Below are 9,922 nucleotides of genomic sequence, written 5' to 3' on the forward strand. Positions count from 1 at the left end.
TAAGTGATAGGATCAAAGGTAGAACTTCAATTTCACTATAAGAACATATTCCATTTTTCAATTTTTTATCTTCATCTCTTATGTCAGCAATTACCAATGCATTATCTACTTGACGACAGCATTATGAATTCATTTCCTTCCAATTAATTTTGAAATGTTCTTTAAGAAGTGTCTTCAAATCCAAACCCCCAGAAAAATCTTGGCATATCTGAGATACCTAATAAACTTTTGGAGTTTACTATGGACTGAATGTTTGTATCCCTCTCAGATTCATATGTTAAAGTCCCAGGAATAATGTGATAGTATTTTGAATTGGAGCTTTGGGGAATGATTACATCATAAAGGCAGTTCTGACCTGAATTGGATTATTACTGTTCTGGGGAAAAAAAAAAAAAAAAAAGATGCAAGAGAGATGATCAGTCTCTCTAGCATATGAGACTACAGGAAGAAGGTGGCTGCCTTCAAACCAGAAAAAGACCCCTCCCTAGAAACTGAATCTCCCGGCACTTTGATCTTGGACTTCCAAAACTTCAAACTACAGGAACTGCAGTCACCTGCCATATAACAAAGTTTTGGTCAATGATGGTTTCATATGTGATAAATAAGATTATAATGGGATTGAAATAATTCAATTAACTAGTGTCACTGCCACGGTCATAAAGTCATAGCACAATGTAAAATCATGAAGTCATAGTGGAGTGCCTTAGTCATGTGACTGTGTGATGCAGTATATGTGAGCCTACCGTGATGCCAGTCATACAAACTCTACAATATGATTATATATAGTATATAATACTTGATATAGATAATAAGTGACTATGTTACCAGTTTGTGTATTTACTATACTGTACTTTTCATTATTAATAATGAAAAGTACAGTATAGTAGTTATAAGTAGAGTGTGCTTCTACTTATAAAATTTTACTGCAAAACATTATACTGTGTAAGACTGGAAGCAGCCTGGTACATCTAGAATTACTGCATTTCTTCTTCTTCTTCTCCCTTTTTTTTTTTAGTTGTTTTTGTGAAAAGAATACTTAACATGCAACCTTAAAACAAGTACTAGGCGCTATGTCATACAGATCTCTAGAACTTATCTTGCATGAGTGAGGCTCAATGGGTATAAAGATTTTCTTTGATTTCTAACCTGGTTAAGATAACTACTACTTCCCCTAAATGGTTTCTGGTTTCATTTTTTTTTACTTGTTTTATTTTCATTTAAAATAAATACTTCATATATACAATACAAATAAAATCATAAAATATATATTTATTTATGTGAACTTTCATACTATACATAGTTGGGGTTTTTTTTAAATTTTTTTTAGTTGTAGATGGACACAATATCTTTATTTAATTTATTTATTTTTACATGGTGCTGAGGATTGAACCCAGGGCCTCACACCTGCAAGGCAAGCGCTCTACCACTGAACTACAGCCCCAGCCCTGTACATAGTTTTATGTATTCTTCTATATGTATAATGTATTTCAGAGTTTTCTAAACAAAGCAATTAAGAACAAAAATAGCTAGCATAGATAGATAAAAAGATGGAGATAGAGAAAGAGAAAAAGGAAACGATGAATGTGGTAATAGAGAGGCTGTTCTTTTTCTTGGTAACTCTCAGATTTAAGGATCACATATAATAACATGTGTACCTTACTCTCAAATCATTGGGAAATTAAAAGGCAGAAAGAGGAAGACAGGGAGGAAAAGAAGGAGGGAGGGATAATCAAATAAGCAAGTTTTTGTTGTTGTTTTTTTCATTTGTGGATCTTCTATTTTTGTTTTTGGTATCAGTGATTGAACCCAGGGGCACTTAACCACTGAGCCACATCCCCAGTCCTTTTTTTTTTTTATTTGGAGACAGGGTCTCACTAAGTTGCTTAGGGCATCACTAAATTGCTGAGGGTGGTTTTGAACTCTTCAATCCTCCTGCCTCAGCCTCCTGAGCCACTGGGATTACAGTCACACACCATTGTGCCCAGCAAATAAGCAAGATACTTAAGAGACATGATGAGGAAATCATCCTCCACAAGTCAATATGCATGAATTTTGTCCCATATTTTAAGAGTTAAAATCTCTTGGGCTAGAGCCTTGTCTAGTATGTGCAAGGCCTTGGGTTTGATCCCAGCACGGATACAAAAACAAAAAATAACCTCAATTAAGGGATCTTTAATGTCTTACTTGACTGGACAAATACAGCCATCCCTTCTCTACATTTATGTTTCATCCACCCAGGTAAATGTCATACCTCTTTTATCTGCCTAATGCTTTACTGGATAGACACTGCAGCCTTTTTCAAATGTATAATGTCATTACCTTCAGCCTTTTCCAAGTGCATCAATGTATGACTCCAAAGTCCAACCCTCCACTGCCCCCGTCCCAACTAAATGTCCTTGGATCTCATCTTCCATACTGGAATATCAGCAGGACACTCCAGGCAATGCTGAAGAGGTGGCTTTAGTGGCTGCTCTCAGAAAGCAAAGCTGGTTTCAAAAATGTAAAGGGAAAATTATTAGTCTTCATTTTTTAACTTCAGGTAACATGACTTTCTTGTATGTGAATTTTATTTTTAAAGTTTGTGTGTGTGAGTGTGTGTGTGTGTGTTTTAATGCAATCCTCAATCAGCATCCTAGAGAGAATGAGTAAGATACACACTAAGAGAGGGCAGGGGAAGGGGGGATAGGAAGGGCAGCAGAATAAAATAGACACTAGTATTGCTGTATGTATATACGTGGCTGTATAACCAATATGATTCTGCAACCTGTATACTTGGAAAAATGAGAAATTATACCCCATTTGATTCAAATGTATGATATGTCAATATCATTGTATTGTCCTGAGCAACTAATAAAAAAAAAAAGATACACACTAAGAGCTGGGTATCTTACAAATTGATACAATCTTTCTGGGAAGTCATCTGTAAGAGGAGTCATAAATATTCATAGCCTTTGACCTACCAATTTGCCTTGAAGGAATCCATCTTAAAGACATGATGGGAGAAAAATTTATGCACCAAAGTTCATTGGCACATTATAAAATCAAATCTAGTAGAAATAACCTGTTGTTCAACCTCACAGGAATAGCTAACTTACTTTAGGTGAGGTACAGCCTTACAGTTAGGAAACTATATACTCTTTAAGGTTATTTGGTGACACTTTAGTTACAAAGGAGTTAAAAGGAACAAGTAAAAACTATTTTTAAGAGCATTGGAACTAAAGGTCTTGAGCTGTTCTACTTCTTATGGTCCAATTTCTAATAATTTGTTTCCTCTCTGCAATATGATTTTTGTCACTTCTCCAATTTAGTTTTAAAGGATTTCCTACCAGAAAACATACCTCCCTGGTTATGGCTAAACATTATCCAGTGGACATGGATTTCCAATTTGGCCTTCTATAACCCTAGTTTCCTGGAACAGAAACCCAAAAAATGTCAACAACCCTTAATAAAAGCCAGAAGAAGACATTACCACCACTACTGTGCTCAAAGAACCATCTTAGAAATTTTCCAATATGAACATGTCGAATATTCAGAGAACATTATTAAATTAACATGATTCGTATCCCCTACAGAATCTCCTTGAAGATAGCAGCAGTCCTATGACCTATCACTCAGAACATGAACAGGGCCTTGTTACAAGGAAGTGAACACTTCCATGTCCATTGAAGCAATGTTCTCCCTCAAAAATCCAGAAAAAAACTCTGTTCTGGCAGGAGCTGGGATGAACATGATATTTTTGGTGGACGAAAGGTGAAAGTTTGAATTTATTTTGTTCGTAACAATCGTAGGTATTACCTGCAACACTAGGTAAAAAAGGCAGGTGTGCACAGAGACGGTGAGAACTTGGAATGTGTGTCCTACTTTATGTGATAGACGACTAAAAGGTGTGATAGCATCAACAAAACACACACACACACACACACACACACACACACACACAAAAGGAAGCAGTTTGTAATTTACCTAGTTTTGTCGTTGCAAGAAACTTCACCTTAGGCCATTCCCAATCTCTAAAAGAACTGAATATCCCCTCCACCCAGAAGCATTTCTATTTAGTTGTTTAAAACAAAATATCACTTCCTGTGGGCTGGAATTATAGCTCAGCAGTAGAGTGCTTGCCTAGCATCTGTAAGGCACTGGGTTCGATTCTCAGCACTACATATAAATAAGTAAACAAAATAAAGGTCTATCCACAACTAAAAAATACTTTTAAAAAGATGGCACTTCCTATAAAATCAATGTTATAAGTTTGGGATTAGTTTCCAGGTCCACCCCACCAAAAAATTATTATTTTTTTCATATTGCATCTGAAATAACATTTGCAGTGAACAGATACTGAAAATAATACTATTGCATAAAAAGTATTTCAAGTAGGTTGTGGGTAATTCATGGAAATGAATCATTATTTAATGTGTTTGGGGGAAAATTATTCTATAAATTCTAAACAGGAACACAGGAAACACATCTCATTCTTCTGGCCAAGTTCAAGCCACCAGGTCAAGAACTTCCTGCTGCCCTGTCTCAGACTCCCTCAGCTTTTGCTGCTGCTTTGAGAGTCTCCTTACTAAGCAGTCACCAGGAACATCCATAATTCAGGCTGTAATCTCAGACATGGATAAATCTTCTCCAGTTGTTTCAAAACATGGGTATACCAGAAGCTTAAATACACGTTTTTTAGTGTTGTGTTACAGCATATAATTAAGATTTATTATGAAGATCCCAGTGCCTTGAAAGATTCAGCATTCTCAGATTCAGCACGTCACAAACATCAAACATGCCACAATCAGAGGGAGCACTATTTATTCAATATGCAAATGCAAAGTAAAACAGGAGTGTTGCGATGGGAAAGCATAATTTTCAAAAAGTTAAACACAGGACTGATACAAATGCAGAGTGGACACCTATCTAAGGTTTTATCAATTCATCAGTGAACAAAGAAATTAATAAAATGATCAAACTGGCTCAAAGGAGAATTTAAGAAATGGAGATTTTATTCAATGTCAAAGAAATGCTGAAATGAATTCACCTGCTCAATAGATACCAAACTGGTTAGTATCCTGCAGTACATTAACTTCTGTGGGTATATTTTTCCCAGACAGAAATCTATAAGTTGCCGTGTATCTTCAATGTCTGGTCTCTAAAAAGTTCATAAAGAGCAGAGACATACATAAGCACATACTCCAATATAGAAAATAAACTAACAATGAGGTAAGCATGACAAACAAGGCTATTGAAAGGACATGTAGACACCCTTTTGCTTTATTTTTTAAGTTTTGGCTGATTTTTCTTAAGAGTAATTTCCTGAAAATGTGTTCAGAAAGGAATATAACCAAATTCATAGGCATTGTTCTCTACAGTGAATTAACATGGCCCTTAGCTCTGTGGATTCTAACATTGATTTTATCTACACTGTGTACCTGTATACTATCTCAACTCATAGGAAACACATAAGCAAACCAGAGGAAGGAAATCCATTTGCGTTAGAACTATAATTCACAAGTAGATCACATACCCACCTCCTCTGATGGGCACATTCTTTTCCTCAAGGAAAGGAGTTAATTGGGTCAATTTATTATCTTAACATTGCTTGGTGAGCAGTGATGAAACTAGGAAAAAATTGGTCCCAATGTAACGGAAATGTGCCTACCTTCCCGTCTGTCCCAAGTGAAAAACAAAGAAATTCCCTCCTTGATCCAAGAACAGGGAAAATTAGTATGGCCACAAAAAGCCTATGTTCTTGATTGGGATTTGGGCATGAGAATAGGAAGGTACACTCTAATACAACTCATTGCCATGAATAACTTGGAGATTTCTCTAGATCCTGATGGAGTCCCCATGATTGAATCCTGATGGTTTTATAAGAAAAGGGAGGGAGACCAGAATATTCCCGCCCCCCCCCCACACACCCTGTCTTTTGCCATTCAGTACCATGTGCTGTCTTAGAATTCCACCAGCAAAAAAACCATCAGAATTTTGAGCTAAATAAACCCTTTCCCTTTATAAAGTTATTCAACCTCTGGTATTTTGTTATAGTAACAAAAGACTAATGCACAAGGCGATTCCAAAACTAAACTTCTGCCTTCTTTTGGCTAAAACTCTGCTCTCAGTCTGGATGGTTGAGTGAGACAAACACATAGCTCTAAAACCTGTTATTACTAACTGAAGTTTCCCCAGAAGCCTTCCTGTACACACCCATGTGTCCACGCCTCTTATCTACCCTCTTTGTCCCCCCACCCCTTCAATTCTCATCACCTCCTCCCTCCTCTGCTCTGAGCCCTTTGCCTCATTTTGGTGGAGGAGGAGGGCGTGGAGAAGAGAGAGGATGGTAGGAGCTTCCCTGAAACGTACTGTTCTTGGAGTTTTCCAAAACCATAGTATCCTATCGGGTAGCTCCCCTTCCATGTGCTCCTTTGGCTTCATTTAACCACTGTTGTCAATTATGAAACCATTCAATATGTAATTACTTTTACAATTCAAAGATTAATGACAACAGGATGACTCCCAAATGCCTGCTTTTGAAAACAGATGGCTAGAGGGGAAATTTTGATCCAGGGTACCTCTTCCTCCAAACAGAAAGTACTTGGGAAATGCCTCCTGGATCTCTGACCTTTTTATAGGTTCCCTCATATCTAATTCCTCTTCTGATTAATGCATTCTTCCTTGGTCTGCAATTTTACCAAAGATTAACCTATTGACATCTTTGTTCTTCCTGCTTCTGGCATGGGTAAGATTCTGGCTCTAAAGTGCTTTTGATATATACAACAGATTGCATCTTTTCTCAGAACCCACAGTCTCCCTGGGTGATACCACCTCCTCAAGACTAACTGGGCACAGGCCCCCTTCTGGAAAGCATTTATGTCTCTTTGGCACCTTCTTTCCACTTCAGCTGCACTGACTTGATAGATCCTGAACGACAAAGCAAGCTCATTTTAGCTTTATGGACTTCACAATCGCTGTTCCCTCTGCCTTGATCACTCTGCTTAAGGGTGTTTGCATGAAGAAACCATCATTGAGTTCAAATCTTTCCTTTCCAAAGAGGCTATCTCTGAATACTCTAAAAGGCACACTTTGTCCCAGGATTTCTGAACTTCCAGACCTTTCCACAGCATTTATCACTATTTGACATTATCTCATTTGTTTAGCATATGGTCTGTCTCTCCACCCACACTGAAATGGGAGTCCCACGAGGAACAAGTCTGGTTTATTTTATCCAGCACTGTATCTCTGAGCTGTACACATTCACTGTGTGGCAATACGTTCTATTCATTATCTGTGACAGAAGAATAAATCATCCAAAATTTAAAAGCATAAGACAACAAATAATTAGTACCTCGCACCTTTTGTAGGTCAGGAATTCAGAAGCAGCTTAGCTGGTGATTCTAGCTGAGGATCTCTCATGAGGCAACAGTTAGGATATCAGCAGCTGCTGCAGTCAACTGAAGGCTTGATTGGAGCCAGAAGATGGCCTTCTAAAAGGGCACACTTATAGGGCTTTAGCAATCCTCTGGCTATTGGCAGGAGGGCTCAGTTCCTCATCACAGGAGCCTTTTCCAAAGGGATATTTGGGTATCCTCAGGACAGCACAGGGCTACCCTCAGAGTGAATAATTTAGAGAGAACAAGCCAATCTCTTCTACAACTTAACCTAGGAAGTCACATTATGACATTTCTACAACAGTCTATTGGTTAATGTATCAGCTCTATTCATTGTGGAGGGGGGATTATAAGTGGGCATAAATATGATCTTCAAGGCTGGCTACCACACACATATAATGGTTGCTCTGTAAACATCTCTTTAACTAATGAACTGTGTCAATTTTATAATTCAACTCTTAGAAAGCCATCTCATATCCAAATGGGAAAAAATCTCTCACCCTCCCAACCCTACCCCCACAAATCTTTTAATGTGTGTCCTGTTTCATTTTTCAAACAGAATGTGAAAAAGAGCAATCCAGGCATGATAAATTGTGGCTATGTTTTGTACTTACTTTATTTACTCATAGAACACTATTTAAAAATTAGCAGCCCTTCAGGAAACCAGAGCATTGTGGTTGTTAAACCAATATCAGGTAACTCTCCTAGTTAAAATATGTAATTCCTTCCATCCATACAGTACTTCCTATTTTGCAAAGCATCTTCCCATATGGTCTCATTTGAGCTCTGAAAAGAAAGCAAGGTAGACTTTATTCCAACCTTATAGATGGGGACACCTGGCCTGATTACAATTTTAAAAAGAAGCAGAACCAGAAGTACAATTTTGGTATTCTGATTCCTAGTATCAGAAAAGACTTCAAGAAGGAACTCTGCATAATAAGTTGGGTTATGCTGCAGAAAAGAAAACCCAAATATCTCCAAGGCTTAAAGCAACATAGATGTGTTTCTGATCATATTAGTTCAAGGCAGACTGGTTGACCTTCCAAGGCTATCTCCCTCCATGCAGCAATTTAGTGCCCTTCTTCTTATTATAGCTGACCCATGGTTTCTGTGGTTGAACACAAGGAACAGAGTATTGCAATGAAAATCAAATGTTTTGACCTATAAATGACAAACATTCATTCCACTGCCTGCTCATGAGCAAGAACTTGTCTCATGACCCTGGCTGATTGCAAGTAGACAGAGAACTGAAGTTTCCTATTGCCCAGGCCATGCCTGAGTCCTAAGACACTTTTTTACATGTAAGATAGTGAAAAAATAAATAGGATTTGTAGAAGTAGGAAAAGGCCCCTCAAAGACACTTGTGAAAACAGTGTAAAGAAATACACACAGAACATTTGATCTTTTTGAAAGCCTCATACTGGGTTGTTTCACATACATTTTTCTTAGTTGATACTGATGACAGTCCTGTAAAGTAGACATAATCACCCTTTTTATGATTTCGGAAACTGAAGGTCAGAAGGCTACTTAATTTGCTCTAGAGCTCACACTAAAAAGCAGAGGGAAGTCTGACTCCCTTGCTCTTCATTTTCTCTATGTCCCAATTTCATATAATGATCTCTTCTACATCCCTTAAGGGATTTATTTTTATAAGGGAAGTTACTGGAGACAAATATACAGGGGCTGGCAATTCTACTGGCAATGTTTTATTTCTCAAACTGGGTGATGAACATACAATTTGTGTAACTCATTGTATTTTTTATAACAAATATTTCAAAATACATTTTTTTAAAAAGGGGGGCAATTGAGTCTGAGAAATAATCACAGATTGTTGTCTTGAAAAGATATGAATTTCTAATGAATATGGGCAGTCAAAACCCAGGAAATACAATATTGCTAATATTTATTGAGCACATGGGATTTCCTAGATAATTTGAAATCATTTATTGACATATATTTACTTATTTCATACAACAACCTTAATATTATCCTAGGATAACCTATTAAATCCTGCGTTTTCAATTCCACAAAGATTTCAATGAAATTGACACAGGGACATTGAAATAGGCTGGAGATCATAATCTAGCTCTTATAAATATTATATTAATATTATCATAATTATATTCTTATTTTATAGGTATATTACATATTGAGAATTATGTTGTACATATATATTATATAAGCTTTTATATGCATTCCATATTTGGGACAAAATGGGTTAATATGAGATGAGATGAGAAAATTGAAGCAAATGCAAATTGTTACGTAATCTAAAATCAGTTTATAAAGGGAAAAAGAAACTGAATTTGAGCAAGCATTCTAGTTTCAGGGTATGGACACATGACCACTACCCTGTAATACCTCCCCTAAGAGGTGGAAGAAGGATGAGCCAAATTTACAGTGATGGTTGAAAATCTTCTGCGTACCTCTTGCAACGTTCCAGTCACATTCCGTAGACGTTTGCGTCCAGTTAAACAGGGAGTTCAAAATAGCTTTCCCATGACTTGACAGAGAACAGGCTAGTGTAGTTGGCAGCAATTTCAAAGAAA

Source organism: Marmota flaviventris, chromosome 9 (assembly GCF_047511675.1).
Source record: "Marmota flaviventris isolate mMarFla1 chromosome 9, mMarFla1.hap1, whole genome shotgun sequence".
Classification (NCBI taxonomy): Eukaryota; Metazoa; Chordata; class Mammalia; order Rodentia; family Sciuridae; genus Marmota; species Marmota flaviventris.